Raw genomic sequence first — 21,394 nt, 5'->3', positions numbered from 1 at the left:
AGGGTCATCCTTTTTTCAAAGTCCGATCACTCATAAAATAAAAACCACAGAGAAATTTGATTTTTTCTTAATTTGGCCACACCATTCAGCTACTTTTCTACGTACACCCCGCTCTGACTTGGAAATTTACTGTAGCATGGCAACATTTTCCAATACTCCCGTCGGAAAACGTAGTCGCCTGTGTTCTCGGCCACTTCTACGTGATTTCTTCAGCTCTTCGGTGGTGCCAAAAGTCCCCTTAGCCAGCGTTTCATGTGAGCAAAGAGAATACAATGAGAAGGAGCCAGGTCCTCAATGCAGAAATTGTGAACCATGATCTTATCTATTCATCTGATTCGCTCATTGAGCAAGATCATCGGTTAACAATTACATCCTTCCTAGACCACCAGCATCGTGGACGTCTCGACGTTCCGCGTGAAAATTTCCTTGATAAACGTGTAATAAAGAAACAAAGTAATTATAAATAATTAACATCTTGAACCATACTATTTATAACAAGAGAGTTGAAGCGAGCAAATCAACCCACCGTAATCAACTCACAACTTAGCACAATCGAAAATAAATTCGAAGACAAGAAAAAATAACGCAAGTGCATCGCGCTTCAAAACAAAAGTAAAGAAACATTTTCAAAGTTCCCATCGAGGCCAGTGATTTTCTGACCTAATCGAATATACTTGATCCGCGATATTAATAATGTAGACGGTATTTACCACCTATTTAATGAACAAGTTTTACAATAAAAACATAGCAAATATGAAATAGAAAACTAAGGATTAAACATCTCGTTTTCGATTAATTAGATTCGAGAGCTAAATTATATTCTTCAGAAAAGTTATCTTCTTTTTAAAACCTGACACGGTGTATCTAACACTCTGCTTTGTCAGGAGGCGGAGATGAACACCTTATGTCCTGAATCCTGGAAAAACCCTGCGACGAAACTACTCATTGAATTACTGGACTTAAATCTACATTTTAAAAATACTAGGCAATTGGAGCTTCAGAAGCTCCAAAAAATTGGGTCCAATATTACACATTCAAGCCTTAGAGCCTCACGAAATATAATTTGAGAGAAAGGAAGGTATAAAAATGGAAATTCTCGATTAATAACGAAAAGATGCTGGAATACCGTGGAGTAGGTACCAAACGGAATTAAATGGATTGTGTTGGCCAATTTGTCTCGAAAAATATTAAACGTTAGCCAACGTGTATTACATTGATAAATTTTTTTTTGTTTAAAAAAATAAAAATCTCATAACAAGAGGTTAGTAGTATTGAATCCCGTCCAGGTTCGAATTATTCTTATGCCGGAGCAGGGCCGCGACAAGGAGCTTTGTCAGGGGGGGCAAATATCAGATTGTCACTCCCCTCTCCTGATTCCCACCTCCCTCCCCCTCCCGCACGACTAAAATATAATGCCTCCGTAAGCAATTTTTTGATAGGAAATAGTTGAAATTACACATCGTATGTTTGCTTTTAATACTTTTATTAATATTATTTTTAATAATTCATAAGTTGATTAACATAGTTAGGTAATTTAATTAGAAACATTACATAACTTTTCAAAATTTTCCGCACCCCATGGAATCTGCCGTCCAGGACACGTGCCCCCCTTGCCTCGCCCTAGATCCGGGCATGTCCCGGAATGAACGAAATTGAACTCTAGTTCAAGGATAGGGGTGCCATTCACCATGCACAGATCGGTGCATGCCGCACAGTGAAAGATGAATGCACGTGCGTGCAACGAGTTCGACGACCAGCACCACTTAGCCTATGACGATTCCAATAATGGGAGAGCAATATGCAAAGGTTGCGAAAAAACTAGATGATTCAAAAGCAACTTTGCTCCCACTGATAGCGCATGGACATAATCACACACGGACAAGTAATTAATGTATATTTTATGATGCTCCCTGCGAGTCACTGTAAGGCCGCAAGGCAGAGGGTACTAGGGCACCAGCAGAGAGAACTGCATTTATTAAGCAATTATCGACCTTACTTGTAGCCTCGGAGTTTCTCGAGTCTCAGAATAGCTAATTAATTCTTGATACGATATGTAAAAAGGCCATAATTAGTACCACTTTACCATCTATTCTACCGCAGCAATTAATGCAGAAATTCTGTAGCGATTGCGTAAAGTTTATTTCACAAAATATCGTTAACTAGTCCCAAATATCAGATGTGTTATCGACTACAAAAGTAATGATAGAGGAGTGGCATCTAACTTTCCCTTAGTACTATTTCAATAATTAGCATGATTAATCCCGATCAATGCAACAAAATTCACGACCATTACATGACTTTCATCCACGCTAGGTCTTAGTAATGGTATTCTGCATGTGAAAATCATCGCATGCGGTTTTATTTCTCAAAAAATGAATTACTGCTGGCTCTAGTTGATAAGTTACACTAGCGCTGCGAGGACTATCGCATGAGGATTAATAAAAAAAAGAAGGCGAAGGTTTTGTAAACCATCGCGAGCTAGGAATGTAAGACTAAAGACAAAAGTGGGGGGGGGGGGAATTTGAGCAGGTAGAGAAGTTTAACTCATTTGACAGCACATTAGAGGAAAACGGAAGAGAATTTCGTTGGGAAAAGAGACTTTCATGAACAGGAAGGAACTTATTAGAGGTTCTCTATGTAAGAATTTAAAGAAAATGTTAGTGAAGAGTCTGATCTGGAGTGTATCGCTTTACGGTGCAGAAGCGTGGACACTTAGACAGGAGGACGAGAGAAGACTCGAGGCATTGGAGATATGGATGTGGCGAAGAATGGAGAAGGTGAAGTGGACGGAGAGGAGGAGGAACAGCGAAGTCCTGGGCATGGTTAGTGAGGAGAGGCGGCTTATGGGTGAGATAAGCAGGAGTCAAAAGGCATAGATTGGGCGGGAACTTAGCGGGGAGGGGATGTTGGAAACAGTGTTAGAGGGTAGAATATTGAATAAAAGATACAGTGTCCGGCGTGATGCGGTGGAAATCTTTGATATTCAGCTTATTAAAACAACTTGTCTGTTTCCACACTATTTTATTTTTACCGACCATGGTTTCGGCAATGGTCCTTGACAATGGCACAAGCTGCCGAAACCATGGTCGGTAAAAATAAAATAGTGTGGAAACAGACAAGTTGTTTTAATAAGCTGGGTAGAATATTGGGTAAAAGAGGGAGAGGAAGGAAGAAAATATGATTTTTTGATAGAATGAAAGGGAGTAGGCCTTAGAGTGAATTGAAGAGGAAAGCCCATGAAAGGAGATGAGACTCAGAATACTTCTTTAATACCCCATGCAAACCTGCTTTAATCGGTGTAATACTGTAGTAATAATAACATCGATCAATTAAGAATGTAATTATCCACGTGATATAACAAGAAACCACCTCAGGTATCAACTTATTTTATACTTCCCCACATTTTTGCGTGCGGTAAAGGTGTAGTTATACTTTTATTCGGTTTCTGTATAAATGAGATTAAGAGGTACGTTCTCTCCCTCTTCACCGGTCGTATGTTGCCTTTTTGGTTATTTATTAGTAATTTGAAACGTACACTCTCCTTGAAATTTACTGAGTATGTATACTTACTGAGTAAACCTTTGTTAAAATTTGCCTGTTTTTTTCAAAAATGAAAACAATTGCCCATTAGAAAACATCTGAGGTAAAAATTTTAAATTTTTATAAAAAGGAAAATGTTGAGTGGTCTACTAAGCATACCCTGTCAATTTTAACGTGACAGCATAAGATCACGCGAGAAATCTGTCACCAAAATATCCGGTAGGGCATTCTCAAAGTCTCATACGTGGTATCTCCGATGGATGCTACCAACAAGAGCAGGTAAGTCAGTCTATCTACAAGTCCGACGGAGATAATACGAAAAAACTGAACCCATCAAATACTTCGAGGGTTTATTGATACTAATCATCATGATTTGAATTCTAAAATCAATCTAATGATTTTTCACATAGAAATCATTCTATTTAAATTTTAATTAGAACTTCCGGCAACGTTCGATAGTGATCCCACAGAGAAATGACTCATTCTTGAATAGAAATTTTAAAATTCATAGTAAAATTCAAATCTTTACTGGTATATTTAAAAATGCAAGTCTCATGTTTTACCAGGCCATAGAGTTATCGTTTGAGTTATTTTCTCTCACATTATTCGCGTTGGCTGAATTACCAATGATAAAAATTATAGCCTCAGAATAAACTCCTATCTGATACTTAACAGCTGTTATTGAAGCTAAATCCCATAAGCATGGAATCGCACAAATTAATGGCTGCCCAATATAATTCTTATTGGCCGCTTTCCCTAGAGGTAATCAGGCAGCAATTGAATTGATGCGGGTGTTAGACTAACTATTTATGATGAAATTATAAACATGGCCACAACATGGGTCTCCTTACTATTTTCATTAAAAAATTATCTTAAAATCTAATAAAAACAGAGATTAAAAACAAATTTAAGGGCAACTTGACTCAATCTTGAGTCCTCACTCTCAAATTCAAGATGAGTTTGTGTTGGGGTACGTCTTTTAGAAACTAACCTCAACTCGGCTCTCTTGAGCCAGAATAAATGCGGTTAAGTAAGTATACAAAATAATACATTTACCAAAATATTTTTTTTCCGGTTTTCTTTCTCATCAAAAACTAGCATGACTGGATTACAACATCAGACGTGGAAGGTTTTTTTTTACAAGAGATGCTTCATTTCAAAAACGAGATGTCATGGCGGCGGACATTGAGTCGGGTTTCGAGTGAGGTCTCGTAATAACAATGTGCCAACCGAGTCTAGTGTGAGTCACGATCAATACTTGACCACAGTAGGGTAGTTTCCTTCATCAAAGAAAACGAAAGGCATTGATTGCGATTCGTTACCCAACATTACTGTATTCATAATATACAAATTATTTGGTTTTAGAAATACCGGTTTAGACGAATGGCAATGGTCAATTTTATCCTCATTTGAAAAAGGCCAGATTGGTGCCCATGCGATGCCACTCCACGTGACGTCACAGGGACCTAGTTTCTATACGAGTAGATAGGAGTTTTACATCGTCTGAGATTACCAATGTATGCATGAGGCACAGAGCTCAGGGAAACATCTCTTAATAATCACCTATTAAAACTGCCCAAGGTTGGAAAGTTTTCTTCGATTGATAAGGTATTAATAATCCTTATTTAAGCCAAGCGCTACCAGCAAGCAGGGTACTCTGCTACCTGCTAGCATCAGCGCTCAAAGCCTCGCCCCAAGGTCACCTCATTTGCGGCAGCGGGAACCAGAACGACGTCACACGGAGTTTTCCTATCATTCATACTTAGCCGTCGCGTTTTCGCGCGCTTGAAATTTTTCACTTTTCATGCAATCGCGAAAGATAGATATGGTCATTTTCAAATCTAAAGGCGTGAAATATGTACTCCAGGAGTAATATTCGATTTAGGCAATAAAAAAATAATAGGAAACCAGCCTGTTATAGAATACGGCCATAAGAAAGATAACAAAGCTATTGCGACTATTTCACAGATATAACGGGCCCTCATAAAATGAAGCCTTTGGCATCATTATGCTAGCATCCATTTTTTTAACTGCCTCTACGTCTAAAGAGTGTTTGGTGCCCAGTGAGGTCTTGCTCTGTCTGGGTATCCAGCCAATCATAGCACAAAAATTCATGATAAATTCCAAGTTTTTCAAGGAAATTCTACAAAATTCCAGGCTAATCTTACGTGATTACTGCGATAGATAAGAGTTTTAAAACACCCAACAATTATATGTTTAAAATTATATATATATTAATATATTTTTTCATCAAGTTGAATTTGAAATGTAATGAATGCATTGTAAACATGCTTGTGCATAAATATTGTCTTTATTAAATTACGACAAACATATATTATGCCAGAAACGGGGCAAAATTTTACGTAAAATAAATTTGGATTTTGAAATTCCAGGTTGGAGCAAAAATTCATGAATAATTCATGCATAATTCCAGCGACTAAAAATTCACGCATAATTCTCGATTCTCCCGGTTTTCCCAGTCACTGGACACTCTGTTCTTTCCCTTCTCCAGATTAGTTAAAATATAAAAGCTTACGGAGAAAACAAGCATCAAGTAATTACGAGGGCACATGTATTAACCAAGTGAACAATGGGAAAATAAATGTTCGACAGAATAAGAGAAACAATAATTAATTATATCTCATTAGGCCATTCTTCAATGACAGCAAGCAGTTAAGCTTCAGAGCAGAAAAATATTTAATTCCAGGGCTTAAAAGAATGTGAAGGACAGCCATGTGTGCTGTAAAAACAAATTGCTCCAAAGGAGAAGAAAGTGTGGCAAAGCCATTAGAGCTGATTAGTTGGGAGTCGCTAAACAGGCAGAGGTGACACGCAACAGGATAAGATTATTAGAAAGAAATCTAGATCACGCTAGTTCCATTCTTAAGGCGGAGGACATATTAATATGCAAATAAACTTAGTAACAAACAGAATGACGCGTAGATAGTTGCGTACCACATAATTATATGGACAATAAGAGTAAAATTGCGGAAAGAGATTTATATAAAGAAGGAAGGCCTGAGAATGTGATACAAACCATTTATAAAGAAATATGAACCCGATTTACCAATACAAAAGCAAATTTAGTTGCGTAGGATGAACATTGCTTTCCTATGTTTTATTGCACAAATTAATCACGACTTAGCACGTTTCCATTTAAGAATTTCTTCAGCTTATTAGTTCAAAACATTTTGAGCACAAGAATATATAAAATTATCAACAAACTTTCCATTTTGTCCAACGCCACTCTAAATATTTTCCCAATTCATTTACTATAATAAAGATTTGTAATAATCCATTTAACCTTCGACATTTCCCACAATTCTTCCAGGAAATCCTTCCACACAGCAACAAATCGGGTATTCCTCTAAAATATGTTAATGACCCCAAGATATGAAAATGGGCACTTGGGATGATAAAAACAATACTCAATTCAGAATTCAAGCCCTATACACACTTTCAATTTCTATCTCTTAAGCTTGAATCGCAAAATTATTTTTCTATCACTTTAAGAGATATCATGAGCGATAGTCAAGGACTGAGAAAATGATAACCCAGCCTGACGTTTTCAGCTTGGCTTGGGTATTTGAAAAACAAATTACAAAAAATGCAAGTTTATTTTGTATTTTAAACACCTTTTCATGTATTTTTTCCCATGTGGAGTTGCTAGTCTCCCATCAGGCGCCTCCCCAGGTGGCGGATAGGGGAATGCTCACCAGATATGGTGGGTACCGAGGAAATAAAATACTCGGGGTGGAACAAAACTAGCACTACTGTCTTGTAGTGAGGTGTTGGATCACCAAAGGCTAAAGGACGGAAAACCTTGATAAAAAACCCAGGTCCTCCAGGTTGGGGGTTGGTCGTAGGGCTAACAACCCTACACCGGAAAAAGACCTTAGTTTATGACAACAAAAATCAGCCTCGGACGGATGGATATAATGGCCAAAGACCTACGCGAGAACGGAAACACGAGTTACGGATTGCAACATGGAATGTAAGAACAATGTTGAAGCCAGGAAAGATGAAAGAAATAGCAGATGAGATGCAGAAGTACAGAATCGATGTCATTGGGTTACAAGAGATAAGATGGCAAGGACAAGGCAGAATTAATAAGAAGGAATACACCTTACTCTACAGCGGTTCAGAGAATAGGACAGGAAGATATGGTACAGGATTCATTATCTCGAGTAAGATAAGGAAGAGCCTCTTATTATTTGAACCAATAAATGAGAGAATTTGCAAGATAAGAATAAAAGGAAAGTTTAGAAATATGACTTTCATTACAGCTCATGCACCTACGGAGGACAAGACGGAACTGGAGAAGGAAGAGTTCTATGAATGCCTGGACAATGTGTTAAATCTTTGTCAAAAATACGATATGGTTACAATTTTAGGCAACTTTAATGCAAAAATTGGGAGGGAAGACAAAATGAAAGGAGTAGTTGGAGGATACTCAATACATGAGAAAAGTAGTGAAAATGGTGATATACTCGTGCAATTTGCAGCCAGAAACAACTTCATCATAAAAAGTACATGTTTCCCTCACAAACGAATACACTTAGGGACTTGGAAAGTCCCAGGTACAAATATAGTTAATCAAATAGATCACGTGCTGACTAAGAAAAGGCATTCATCATCAGTTATTGATGTCAGAGCCTGCAGGGGTCCCAACTGCGACAGTGATCACTACTTAGTAAGGGCAATCATTAAGCAAAAATTGGCAAAAACCAAAGTAACATTAAAATCAACCAGAAAATATTGGAATGTTGGAAAACTGAACATCCAAGAGAACTTAGAGAAGTACCAAAGAGGTATGGAGAGAAAACTTTTTGAGTACCAGGCAGATAAGAATATCAATGAAAATGGAATGATTTAGAAACAATCATTAAGGAAATAGCAGAAGAAGAAATTGGTGAAAGAAAGAAGGAAAGGAATAGTTAATAAAAGTTAAGGAAGGTTTGATGCGGAATGTATGGATGCCGTTAGAAACAAAAACAAAGCTCGGGAAATAATGATTGCTAGGGATACGATAGGCTTGCCTAAGAAGTTAATCAGACTGGTAAGAATGACAATGCAGGAAACCATAGCTAAGGTCAAAGGCGGCAATAAAATGGGTAGTGCTTTTCCATTTAATATGGGAGTAAAGCAAGGAGGTGGTTTGTCTGCAACATTGTTCATATTGGCCTTGCACTGGGCAGTAAGGGGAGTTGACACTGGTGGAACAATATTCTATCGGAGCAGTCAAATACTGGCGTATGCAGATGATATAGTCATTGTAGCCAGATCTGCGAGGAAGTTGAAAGAAATATTTGGCTCACTAAAGGAAAGCGCAGGAAGAATTGGACTGAAAGTTAACTGTGGAAAAACAAAATACATGTGTATGTCCACATCTGAAGCTCGCAGACGACCTCAGACATTAGATATCGACGGAGATAAATTTGAGGGTGTCTCATCCTTTAAATATCTTGGGGCATTGGTGACATCGGATAACTCAATAAGTGCTTGCATAAATGACAGAATCACCGCTGGTAACAGAGCGTACTTCGCAAATCATAAACTGTTGAAAAGTAGACTGATAAGAAGAAATACTAAATATAAAATATATAAAACTTTAATAAGACCTGTTGTCACTTATGGATGTGAATGCTGGACGTTATCAACAGCAGAGGCGCACGCACTTAGATGTTTCGAGAGAAGGATCCTAAGGAAAATTTATGGGCCCATACAAGAAAATGGAGTTTTTCGAAGACGATGGAATGAAGAACTTGACGACCTCATAGATGGCCAAGACATTGTGAGATTTGCCAAGTCACAGAGACTCAGATGGATGGGACATTTGATAAGAATTTCAGAGGAGAGAGTGGCCAAAAGAGTTTGGGAGGGAAAATTATTCAGCGTAAAAAGAAGAGGACGTCCACGCCTAAAATGGCAAGATGGAGTGGAAGCAGACCTGGCTATTTGGGGATAAGAGGATGGATAAATAAGGCCATTAAGAGGGAGGAATGGAGGAAGATTGTATTGAATGCCAAAGCTGACAAAAAGCTGTAGCGCCAAGGAAGAAGAAGAAGAATATATTTTTTATGTTAAACCTTTTTAATGTAATTTAATTTTAATTTTATGTATTACCTTTAAGTGCATTTTGTATTTAAAATACCTTTAATAAAACACACTAAATAATTTTAATGTCCGCAGCGGTAGATCTCCGATTGCGTAAACGGGGTTTGTGGTGCCGTCGTTGGCGCTATCTAGCGAGGGCAGCGTGTATGCTGGGATGAGTACAGATAGTGCACTGATGGAAGTGTCTCAAGGCCGTTTTACACGGGAGACTTAATTGCAAAAGCTGACGTGTGTACGAAGGTCCATTCAAAATTGCATCGGGTAAAGCGGTGAATTGCTAGAACGCATGCGAGATGGCAAAACAGACCCTGCTCTAACTCCGAGCTCGCATTCTCGCAATTTTAAAAATGTTTTCAGTGCTAACCTGCGCAATGACATACCCCGTGTAAACCAGCCTTTATAAGCCCCCGAATTCATATAGTCGGGTGAGGGACCATTATTCCCTGGCCACAGGTTATGTTCTTCGGGATACTGTACATCATAGTTAAAAAAGTATCTTCCTACTAGCATCGCGATTATTTTTATCCTTAGATACCTCGTACCCCTTATTCGAGATTTGACTTAGCCACTCGAGTCGATTTTTCAGTTTCTCTTGTGTGCATCACACAGTCGGGACACGACAGAGGCTTTACATCGCTATTTGCGATCTTTGGCTTGAGGCGAGCTCAATTATGGAAAAGCAATAAGGATCCACGTCTCTGAAGCGAAATTAAAAGAGTGTACTTCAAACGCTCAATCTTCAGCTATCATTTGAACTGTCATTGGAGATGCCCCTCGAAAGGTACTGATATAATTAACACGTGAACCACACTTTATAAAAACGCATCACTCCCTCTGGTAGTCAATTTCTTCCTTTTTTTCCCTGCGAATTAATAATTTTGAACTTTAAAACTCATCTTGAATTTTTCAAGATAGATATATTATAGTCATGCGAATATTTTACAATAACTCAAGTAGGAAGGAAGGTATTTTGAGTGGGCGAACAGCAGCTTAAAGGTAAAATATCGTAAGCTTTCCCGGCGAATACTGAAGAAAAAATCTTCTCGGGATATTTAAGGCCAACGCTTCAATGAGAAAGATGACGATGAGGGAGTTTCACATCGAAACGTTGGCCTTAAACAGCCATAGTAGGTGCCAAACCCGGGGAGATTTTATCAATAGCTTAGGTAATTTACGCGATGGAGAAGCCTGGGGTAGGAAGGGTTGAGAGAAACACGGCGTCAGCACTAAACAGACCTAAACGAAAGCGCCATGGGGACCAAAACTTTACGTCCCATTTAACAGATGGAGAGTAGTACCTGAATTGCCTTCTGCGCAGGAGGATTTGGAGGATTTTTCTCTTTTATAGAATAATTTTCCAAAATCGCTGGCACAACAAATTACACAGGCCAACAAACAAATTATGTTTGAAAACTTTTTTATTTTAATAGCTGATCCTTATAGATTTTATGTGCCGAATCCAAACCTGGCCTTAGTTATTTTGTATCGCCCATAGTTTCCAAGCAATATGTATTTAATATTTAGTCTAATACCCCTATACGGTATCCAGGGAAATCAATGAAACACTGTGTTCCATCATAAAATTGTTTGTATTTACTGTTCACTACATCGCGATAAAATTTTTTGTATTTACTACAGCGTGATAATACAGGGTTCACTTGTCAACTGGAATTGGTCTACATTTCCTTTCCCTTTTTTCCTTGAAGCTTCTTGTGTAGCCTTTTCTGCGACGAATCGCTTGCTGAACTTCTCTGTGAAGTACCAACAGTAATTCCCCATTATCTTCGTTCACTAGACCTACTTTTTCAATTTTATTGAACTATAAAAAAGCTGTTAAATTCTGAAAATATTGCTTGATTTCATAAATTTAACTTTAAAATGTGAATAAATTGTGGGTAATACAACTTTAAAACCATTATATTTGGATTCGGCAACTTTAAAAACATAAGAATATGGTATTTTCAGTAAAAAAGTTTTTTCATTTTTGGCCTGTGTTATGGTTTCGCTAATACTGGGGCCTGGTAGCTTTCATAGCGGCGAGGGTATTCCATATCTCGTCCTTTCATTTCTGTTCCTACCCTCGAGGCGTCGACGGGCTCCTATCGCGGCGGAGCACAGTTGTCCCAAATCGAAAAAAGCTGGCCAAAAGTTATTTTTTCGACTTTTTAGAAGAAATTTTTTAATTATGCATTCGGATTCTACAGGGTATGGCATACAATATTTTGTACTTTATAGGTATGTGTGGTAATTATGTTGACCTGTGTAAACCGTCAAACATGGGCATGTTCAGCCCAAAACGCCCGACGCGTAGAAATAGTCGATTTTAGGAAATTCTAAATTAATAAATGACAATTTTATTTTCATGGGATTTATCTCTCAATTTTTATACGGTAATTTTGTATATTTTTGCACAATATCATGGTAAATTTTGTTCGTTTCAGTATTTATTATAGCAATATTTAATTACTTATAATGATAGCTATTTTTGGCCTATTTTTAATAAAATGTGTCGATATAGTTTTGTGCTCCTCCATGCTCCTCAAAGATTCTTATGCAGAATCCTTAGGAGGAGTATATACAACAAGATGGGGAGAAAAAATCTCGCCTATTCTTGCCTATCCGACATCTAGGGGGTTTTAAGCTGAGCGGTGGAGAGGGTGGCTGGCCGGCGGCCGGCGGAAGACGGAAAGGCATTATCGCTCAAATATTCCTGTATCGGTGGTCGAACATGCGTGGTGTACACTTGACATAATAATTCTACATCCTATGAGCTTTCATTCATCGAGTGTTTAACGCCTATCGTATGAATACTTCTCGAATTTACACTCACCTTCAAATACTCATTAAACCAACGAGGGCCGGTTTTCATGCTCTTAATGTGACAAATTATGCATGATCAAAAGCAACTACAGAAGTCACTAAGCGAGAAACTGCTAGATACTTTCCTCTGCAATACTTTCCTTATATTTTTATACAGGGGAGATCCCTTACATGCTGGACAACGTTGTCAGTTCATTATTCCGAAATAAGGCCTTGGCGATAGGATAAATAAATGTTCCCTAATCCCCTTGCCGCCCCAGTTCCGCCAAGAATTGTTCACAGGATCGTTTGAACAGTCCGTTGACGGAGATAGGATGGGATGAGGAGGGGGATCGTCTAAACCCACCAAGGGTGCGTGCATCTTGACATGAGGAAATTCCGAGAGCACCGTGCAAGGAAATCCTCAAGATTTTTAAATAATGAAGATATCTTTCGAAGACTTCTTTTGATTTATGAACCATGCATTTTAATTTCATCAAGAGTTCCAAAACACGAGGTCGGCCTATCAGGTGAGGTGAAAATCTACTAATTTTAAGTGATTCGCAGAGCGACAATGAGTCATATCGGGTGACATCTGACGACTTTTTGAAAATCCGTTTTTTGAGATACATAAAAGTGGTTTTATTGAAAGTTAAACATTTTTCTCCTCTATGTCCTTAATATCAGTTAATTTCTTTGATCTAATGTGGCTTATAAAATACATGGAAGCCAAAAATTAATAAGTGTGAGTAGTTTTTCTGATTTCGGTACATCGCCGAATATGCTGACGGTCGCGGGTTCGAATCTCATAAATTTCACGTCGTAAGTTCTATCATAGCTTTTGACGACAATTTATATATCTTTTGCCTTAAAATTATACTTTTTTAAGTCCTCCATCAGCAACAAGTTATCGCCAAACGCAATGATATATATATCGAGATTTTCTAAAATTTGTTTAAATAATAACAGCTCAAAAAATGCAAAAATGAAGAGATAGCGTAAAAATAAAGCCAAAATCAGATTTAGGCGATTCAAATCCGTGTGTAACTACCATTTTTGTTGCCAATTTAGGTTAAATTACGGCGTTATTAATTTTGGCCAGCTTTTTTCGAATTGGGACCACGGTGCGGCGCGGCGCCTCCATCCTTTTTCCTTCCCATTCCACTCCTCTCCCCGGAAACGCAGGCGTATCAGTTACGTTACTGGGTCCTGGCTCCGTATACTGTATTCTTCTGAGAACCCCCCTTGGGTTCTCATTCGTGCCTTCTGCACGGCAATCAACTAAGGATTGACAAATTTATGATGAATCTCCGCCACGCGGGAATTGGATTCCGGGTTCACGTGGTAGCAAGCCAACTCTATCCACCACATTAACTGGAACCCAAATATAATTTCACCCCGTAGATAAAGCTGCGGTAAAATTTTCAAAGTTGAGATAACGGCAAAGGTTGACACAGCAGAGGCAGATTTAGGGAGGGGGGCCATGACCCCCCGCAACTTTCATCAAAAAATTTTAATTTATATTAATTTAAAAGTTTTTCTATCATTTGAGATACAGTCAAAGATTGATACACGCCGAGGCGGATTTAGAGGGGCCACAGGGGTCATGACCCCCCAATTTTTTCAAACATGTTAAAATTATACTTGTAGAATATTTTCTATACACTAAAATGTCTAAAATTTTCAATTTCATCTGTTGTTAAGAATAAAAATGAAATTTCAGGCTCCAAAATGCGTAAAAAATGGGTAAAAAAACATTCAATGGGATAACGCCCCTCTCTCCAGGTGGGAATCCAATACTTCCCGGGCCCAGGTCATGACCCCTTCCCCAAGTTGAAGCTGAATACGCCCCTGACACAGGTATACCCAGCATTTGTACCTTGAAAATGCAAGATGATAGCGCTAAGTTTCATGCACGTAAAATGACAGTAAAAAGACCATTTAATTGGGAGTGTTGCTTCCTCTCTCGTGTATGTCGATATACTAGGCCATGTAACGTTCCTTTTTTATTCAACATTTCAAATGAACACACTTTTAGCAAACAGAATTTTCGAGGGTTGTTATTCACGTGCAAAATCGGGAGCGACGGTACGCACTGTTACTTCACAAATCTAATTAACAAAACTTGCAAATAGAATTGTCCATGAAAAGTACTCAAGAAGAAAAACGGGAGCGACCACACGCACCTAACTTCAAAAACCAAAATACACACACATTACGAACACGATTAATAAGTACTTCGGGCGATACAACGGTAGCGACGACGCGTACAACCAAACGCCACTATTTTTATTACAATACCCCCCTTTCTGTTTATTTCGCGTCTTTAAACAGAATCGTGGTCCATTATCACGTTAGGCGGTGTTCATTAATTACGTGATGTTATTTTGGCGATATTTTGCACCCTGCCTCCCCCCTTAGTGCGATATCGTGAGATTTGGTTCGGCCCCATCCCTCTAATCTCACGTAATATTGTTCAAAATGCCTATTTTCAGTGTAAATACGTTAATTTATGCTACATTGCGTTGTATTTATTTTAAATAAAAAATATTTATTTAATTATTTTTATTTAAGACTCTTCAAGACTAGTATTTAAGATTACTAATTCCGTGGCCTAGAATCACATTTTAAACTGTGTCTTGCGGAAAAAAAAATACGTGATATTTGCCTGGACCCCCCCCTCCCCCCCACGAGAGATTCGGTGAGAACCGCCTTGACCCCCTCCCACCCTAAACGCCTTACGTAATGAATGAATGCCCCCTCTCATTGTTTCTTCACGTCGCGTCGTCAACAAGAATTGTTTCAGCCATATAGCGTTCAGGCTGCCCTCTGGATATCATGCTGAGACGCAGATGTAGATGCGATAGGGATGGCAGCGATAGCGTCAGGTCAGCCACTTTATCGCAAGGGCGGGGCCTCGGGGAGCTGAAGCAAGCAACGCGCAGGTGTGGCAAAGGATTGAAGTGGAAGATACGGACGAGCGAAGAGGAGCGGACGAGGAAAACAGAGAGGCAATTTCCCACGAGCGAAAATGTGATCTGGGAGTGGCCCCCGGCGAGGATTTCAATCCCGATGAACGCGATCCAATTGATTTTCATGTCGCTTGACACCGCGTTGCTATTTTCGTGCCGCGTCGAGGAGATCAATACGAAGGAAACTAAAATACCGGTACGCGGAATAGAGAAACTTTTAGGGCGAACAGTTTCGTGCCATTGTGAGAGAAATGGCCTCTATAGTTCATTTCAATAGAACTCGCGGTTGAAAATTCGGCCTCTCCGCAGGTTCTCAAGGTCTGTTTGCAAGGTAAATTAGCTCGTACACGTTAATGTCTAAATGTATGAACGCGTGAATGAATACGAAAGTGCACCGTGTAACCACCCAACTTGTGTGAATAAATGTACAGAAAATAGAACCTGTTCTAATTTGGATCATGCATTCGTATATGTCCGTTCCGATCTACCAAAATCATTCATGTATTCACACAATAACTCGAACGTGTTAATGTACCGCGTAAACAGACTTTTATGGCGGACAGTTTCGTGCCATGGTGAGAAAAATGGCTCCTATTGTTCATTTCAAAAGGACTCACGGTTGAGAATTCGGCCTGGAGGTTCTTAAAGCCTGTATACTTGGTACATCAGCTCGTCCAAGTTAATGTCTATATGTATGAACGCGTGAAAATAGGTGGGATAATGAATAATAATTATAAAATAAGACCTGATGCTTTCCCAGCTAATTATATGGGTATGGGCCGGGTTTCTCTCCACCCTTCCCACCATATCCTCCCCACATGGCGCAGAAGACCTTAGCAATCGCTCGCCTCCTCCAAATACCATACCATACCATGGAGAATTTGAGTGGAACCCAGACATTATGTAATGCAGGTACAATGCTTCATCCCATGGGATGATAATCCGTAGGTATGAGGGTCTTTCGTTAATAGCGAGAGTTACCGAATATACCGAATTTAGCGTAAGTCTTCCTTCTCTTTTCTCCAATATCACACAAAACCAACGTGTAAAGGAGCCATTAGAATGATACGTGAGTTTCAGTCGCTCCAATTGTACGATTTAGTTTATCAATTGAGACCTGGAAAACATACGTTACGCCATTCTGATGAATTGACTAATTGAGTATATGGTGAGTTTAAATACGGGTAGGTACGTTATGTACAGAATATTTTCATATAATATCACCCATATGAAATTAAGAATGCTAATGTTTTAAAGGAGACAGTTGAGGCATCCTTGTCGAAAAATCTACCCATCAATTTTCAGAATACTGATGGACTGATTTCGCTGAACATAGAGTGAAAGAACAACTACCCCAGATACCGCTACGTAACACATTTGTACTCTTTTGGATTTGCAATTCCTTCAGTATCAGCCTCCTATAGCATCAAAAAATCTTCAATACCCTTAATTCGTCCAGTGGCGCCGACTCAATGGGGCCTGAGGGGGCCCGAGCCCCCCCAAAAATTCGTTACAGATGTGAGGAAAAAATGTGTCAGGCTTGTCGATTTTCTCCGGAGTGTCCAGATATAGAGATTCGAGTGATCAGGGTTCTAGTGTTGATCCTATGATCTTCTAAAAAGCTTAAAATTCACTACTTATATAAATTTACCGGGGCAAGGTCATTTTTTGTAAGACGGCACCCCTGAAAAGTCTCTTTTGAAATGGAAAATCTTTTGAAATGGAAAAATCCCAGTGAGAAAATTCATAGCGACGTAGAATGAAACAGACATCACAGAAAGAGGCAATTAGTATTTCAAAAATGAGCGAGTGAAAAAAGGGCGAATATGATGTACTACATCGAATGTTAATGACGGTTGCACAACGCCACGCGGCAATGATGGCGCCAATCAAAAAGGGTTAATTGCTTCCTCTCAGATTCATAGCACTGCTAAAGGAACGTGATTTTCCCAAAGACCCTCAGTTTTTCCATCAGATTTAATCGAGAAAGCAATTGGGATCATTAGCTGCCTATTAACGAACCGATGAAATAGCCGTTGTTTACGACGAATGGATATCTATCGGTAAAATAATGATTGAGCAAGATATTTACCACATAGATTGCTACAATAAATTAAAGAATAAGGCTGACTGTCCATTTTATTTTCTTCATCATTTGAACGTATTGTGGATTTAAAAAAATACAAATCGATTCATAAATCGAAATAATTGCTGCCGTAGATCTTATGTAACCGTACTGATAAACAGGCACGCGAGATCAAGGACGGCCGCGAGAAGAGAGATTTCACTGGTTTGGCAAATATTTGCCGAACCTTCAAGTTTCAAGCCAATTTTTTACCCTGAACTATCTCCTATGAGAGGAATTGGTGTCAATCAGCTGGAGAAATAAGAAACTTCCCAGAGAATTCCTGGTTTACCCGACAATATTTTTTTATTCCAGAGGAAATATTAATTTTTCCTCGGCAATTATATGTAAATTTTGTAACTGTTTTAGATGATTTAAGAGCATATTGTTTTTAAATTAGCATTTCTGTATTAAAATAGAAACAAAATGATACAAAACTTTAAGAAAGTTTAAGAGAAAATCGTATCATCATCCTTTCTTAAATTAGATTTTTTTAAATGCCAGATTTACCAGTATTTTCCATTTAAAATAAAATGCCCAGAAATTTCCCGATCTTCCCGTTTTTGCAAAACCGCTAGACTGCCTGCGACAATGGCCCCTTCACCTGTCCCATCAATTAGAATACATGCGGAAGGGTAACGCTAGAGCCACTTAGATTTCTGGGAAAAAATCTGAGTGGCTCTAGCGCTGCCCATTCTCGTCAACGACGTCAATGCCTGAAAGTTCAATGTTCTCATTGACTTTGTCCTATAGCTTCACCTTTTGAATTTTATATATTAAAATGATATTATAATCCAGACTGCCGAATATTTCGGACCATATTTTTATACATTGACTTGACACACTGAATCGCTCTTTGACCCGATAGTTATGAAAATTGAATAAGTTGAAAAAACTAAATTATTTCTAATAAAAAGGTGTAAATTACCTTATTTTCATTGAAAATTAGTAAAATTTGATCCCTCCGCGTCCACTTCAGAAATGAAAAGTCACCAAAGGCATGATTGATGTCCATAAGTCATCCTGGAATGTGTTTATTTATTCTTATTTTCCAGGTGTATTCACAGCTATAGCGATTCCATCAAAAATGTTAAAAGAAATATGCCTGGGCTACCTTTTAAAATTAAAATACTTCCAATTAATCAGTTTACTATACTCCTTCAATGGAAATAAATTCAGACAATGACTCTTTGAGTGGAATTGGAAACATGGAAAAAATGTGAGAATATGACCACCATAGATGAAAACAGGTTCGGTTGCCCTGACAAAAGTCATATTTGAATGCATAAATATGGTATTAATATTTACACATACATAAATATTTAGGTAACATAAATCAACCCTGCTTCGAATTTTAAGCCGATATCATCGTCGTGAGTACAGAAACTCCACGGTCGAACATAATGCAAATATATCCGTAACGAAATAAAATAGTTCAAGTATGCTTTGGACAAGTAAAAAGATTATCCAGCTGAAAGCAGCATCCAATAAACACAAGGTTTATTTGAAGGCACGAGAGGATTTGAAAAGGGATGTCTCAAACGAATCCCTCTATTGCTGGATTTATTCTATTATTTCTGAAGCGAGGAAGTTCAGAATTGCTTAAAAATACAGCATTTAAGTTCGAAAAAAATATCTATATATATAAAAGAAAGTCGAAAATCGTGTTAGTTAGAACACTTATAACTCGAGAACGGCTGCACCGATTTCAATGAGATTTGGTTCTTTGGATTCGTCTCAGGCGGGGTTAACATATAGGCCATTAAAAAAAGGATAATTTCACAAAAAAAATTCATCTCTTTCTAACAATATGTTTTTAGGAGTTAGCAACGCAACAGCAATTGATAAGTCGGTCAAAACTACCAATTAAATTATTTGTTTTGTTTTTACCCATTTAATAATTGAACTTCGTAACAATATAATATTTTAATTACTAAATATATTCAAAATATTGAAATTGCATTTAAAATATTTAATTCTAGCTAATTTTAAGCCCAGCTCGAGTTGACTCTTCACTACCGTGTTTGTAAACAAATCTCCAAGCAATTGTTGACAAAAGGTAATGTCCGTGTTCCTGTCGAGGAATCGAGCAGTTTGATTACACTTTCTCCGAATATTTGCAATTTTTTTTTGGAAGGTGAGCTCATCAACAAAGAGTTCCAGAATATGATTGATCACCACAAAAATCAAAAATGGTTGATTGAGTGAGCAATTTCGACGGCCTAGAACGAAGATGTGGATCACTCAAACTAGGTAAATCAGGATCAAATAATTGGTACTCTGCATGAATTCAAATCTTTTAACTGAGTAATAAACGAAGACGAAGTCACCAACCATCTAACTGAATATATAAAGTCCTTGGACGTACCTTGCTTACCACGGCACGATTAACAGCTAAAGGAAGGCTCTGTGTTCATGATATTTCGAAACCTAAACTCACCATAGCTATCCAACGGAACGCGTTTGGTTATTTAAAAAATTGATAATGAATGTGGCTCACGCGACTTTACTCAAAGGAAAACTCAAAGATGAGGAAGTTCTCATTCCTCATCTTTCCATGATCCCAACATATATGCCCTTTTGAGCTTTAATGTATTCAATTTCCAAGTAGTGTTGCATTCGCGATAACGATTAACAAATCGCATGGTCAGTCTTTCAGTTTTAGTGATGTTTGTGCTCATGTGCTAATGAAAACCCATGATTTTCTCATGGTAAATTAAACCTGCTATGTTTACGAGTCGGTAAACCATCCGCTGTATTTCTTCCTTCGCTTCAAGGGCGCAGCTAATACTACGGGTCTTTAGGGTATGGAAAACTCGCTAAGGTAAGCGAGAGGTGTGGGGGCCCTCCCCCAGACATTTTTTCAAGATAAATGGTTCAAAATAGCGGATTTTGCGGCTGTGTGAATAGTTAAATATGTTTTGTTTGTTACCTATCCGTCCCCCTAATATTAGTAACAAATTTTTTTATAAATAAGTTCTCTGAGCTCTTGGGGAGGTTTTAACCCCCCAAAACCCCCCTCGCCGCGTCACTGCTTCGCTTCGCCATATTTATTTAGCGTCATCTGTTTTATATTGCGCCTGATAAAAGAAAAACTGTTGTTTATCATAAGGTGCTTGACGCACTACATTAAACCCGAATGTGTAGGACACACCGAGGTGCGTTTACGCAGTGCATTTTTTCCAAACAGAGATACTGTAACTGGCGCGCCTAAAGTCATTTGATACGAATGCTGCTGCTTCATAGGGGCTTTTCTTACACGATTTTGAGCATCAGTCAAGCGTCGGTCTGGCGTTGTGTTAACCTGCCCCGTGAACGGGCTAAGTTTACGCAACAGACTTGGACTTAAAAACTTTTTTTTACGGTTGAAAGCCAGCATCAAATAGCCAGAAAGTGAATGCGTATAATTTTTATTTCATTAACTGCTTTATAAAACTACAATGCCCAAAATTTCTTAAGCTATTTTCATGCTCATTTACGTAGTTTTATTGAATTAGTATCTTATTTTATTATTATAAACATGATTATAAACGATACAGCCGCTCTTGATTTATAAATGTGTAACTAAACTGTTAGTTCATTGATTGTTAGGGGGTACGAAGTCCGCCGGGTCAGCTAGTAGTAAGATAAAAGAGTAAAAAGAGAGAAAAAAAGGAATCGGTGTTAATACGCTACCTACCACGGGGGACGCGTTGAGTTGGTCTCCCCCGTTGCAACGTTGAGAACCAGTGGCGATCATGATCGGAAAAAATAAGGGTGCTATAAAGATAAAGATGCTTATTTTACAATGACTTTTATTCAAATAAATGTCAGTTACCTCTAAAATCTTTTTCAACAGCCT

The 21,394-nt window shown here is 38.3% G+C and overlaps 1 long non-coding RNA gene across 1 annotated transcript in view; it reads right to left on the bottom strand.

The window, feature by feature from the left end:
* Window positions 1-51: 51 nt before the first annotated feature.
* Window positions 52-21,394, bottom strand: part of LOC124159837 — a 37,597-nt gene continuing 16,254 nt past the window's right edge. Inside the window, exon 2 of the long non-coding RNA XR_006865024.1 lies at window positions 52-425. This is a non-coding gene — a long non-coding RNA (uncharacterized LOC124159837). The remainder of the gene's footprint in view (window positions 426-21,394) is intronic.

Source organism: Ischnura elegans, chromosome 5 (genome assembly GCF_921293095.1).
Source record: "Ischnura elegans chromosome 5, ioIscEleg1.1, whole genome shotgun sequence".
Classification (NCBI taxonomy): domain Eukaryota; kingdom Metazoa; phylum Arthropoda; class Insecta; order Odonata; family Coenagrionidae; genus Ischnura; species Ischnura elegans.
This window is presented reverse-complemented; position numbering and strand designations above follow the sequence as displayed.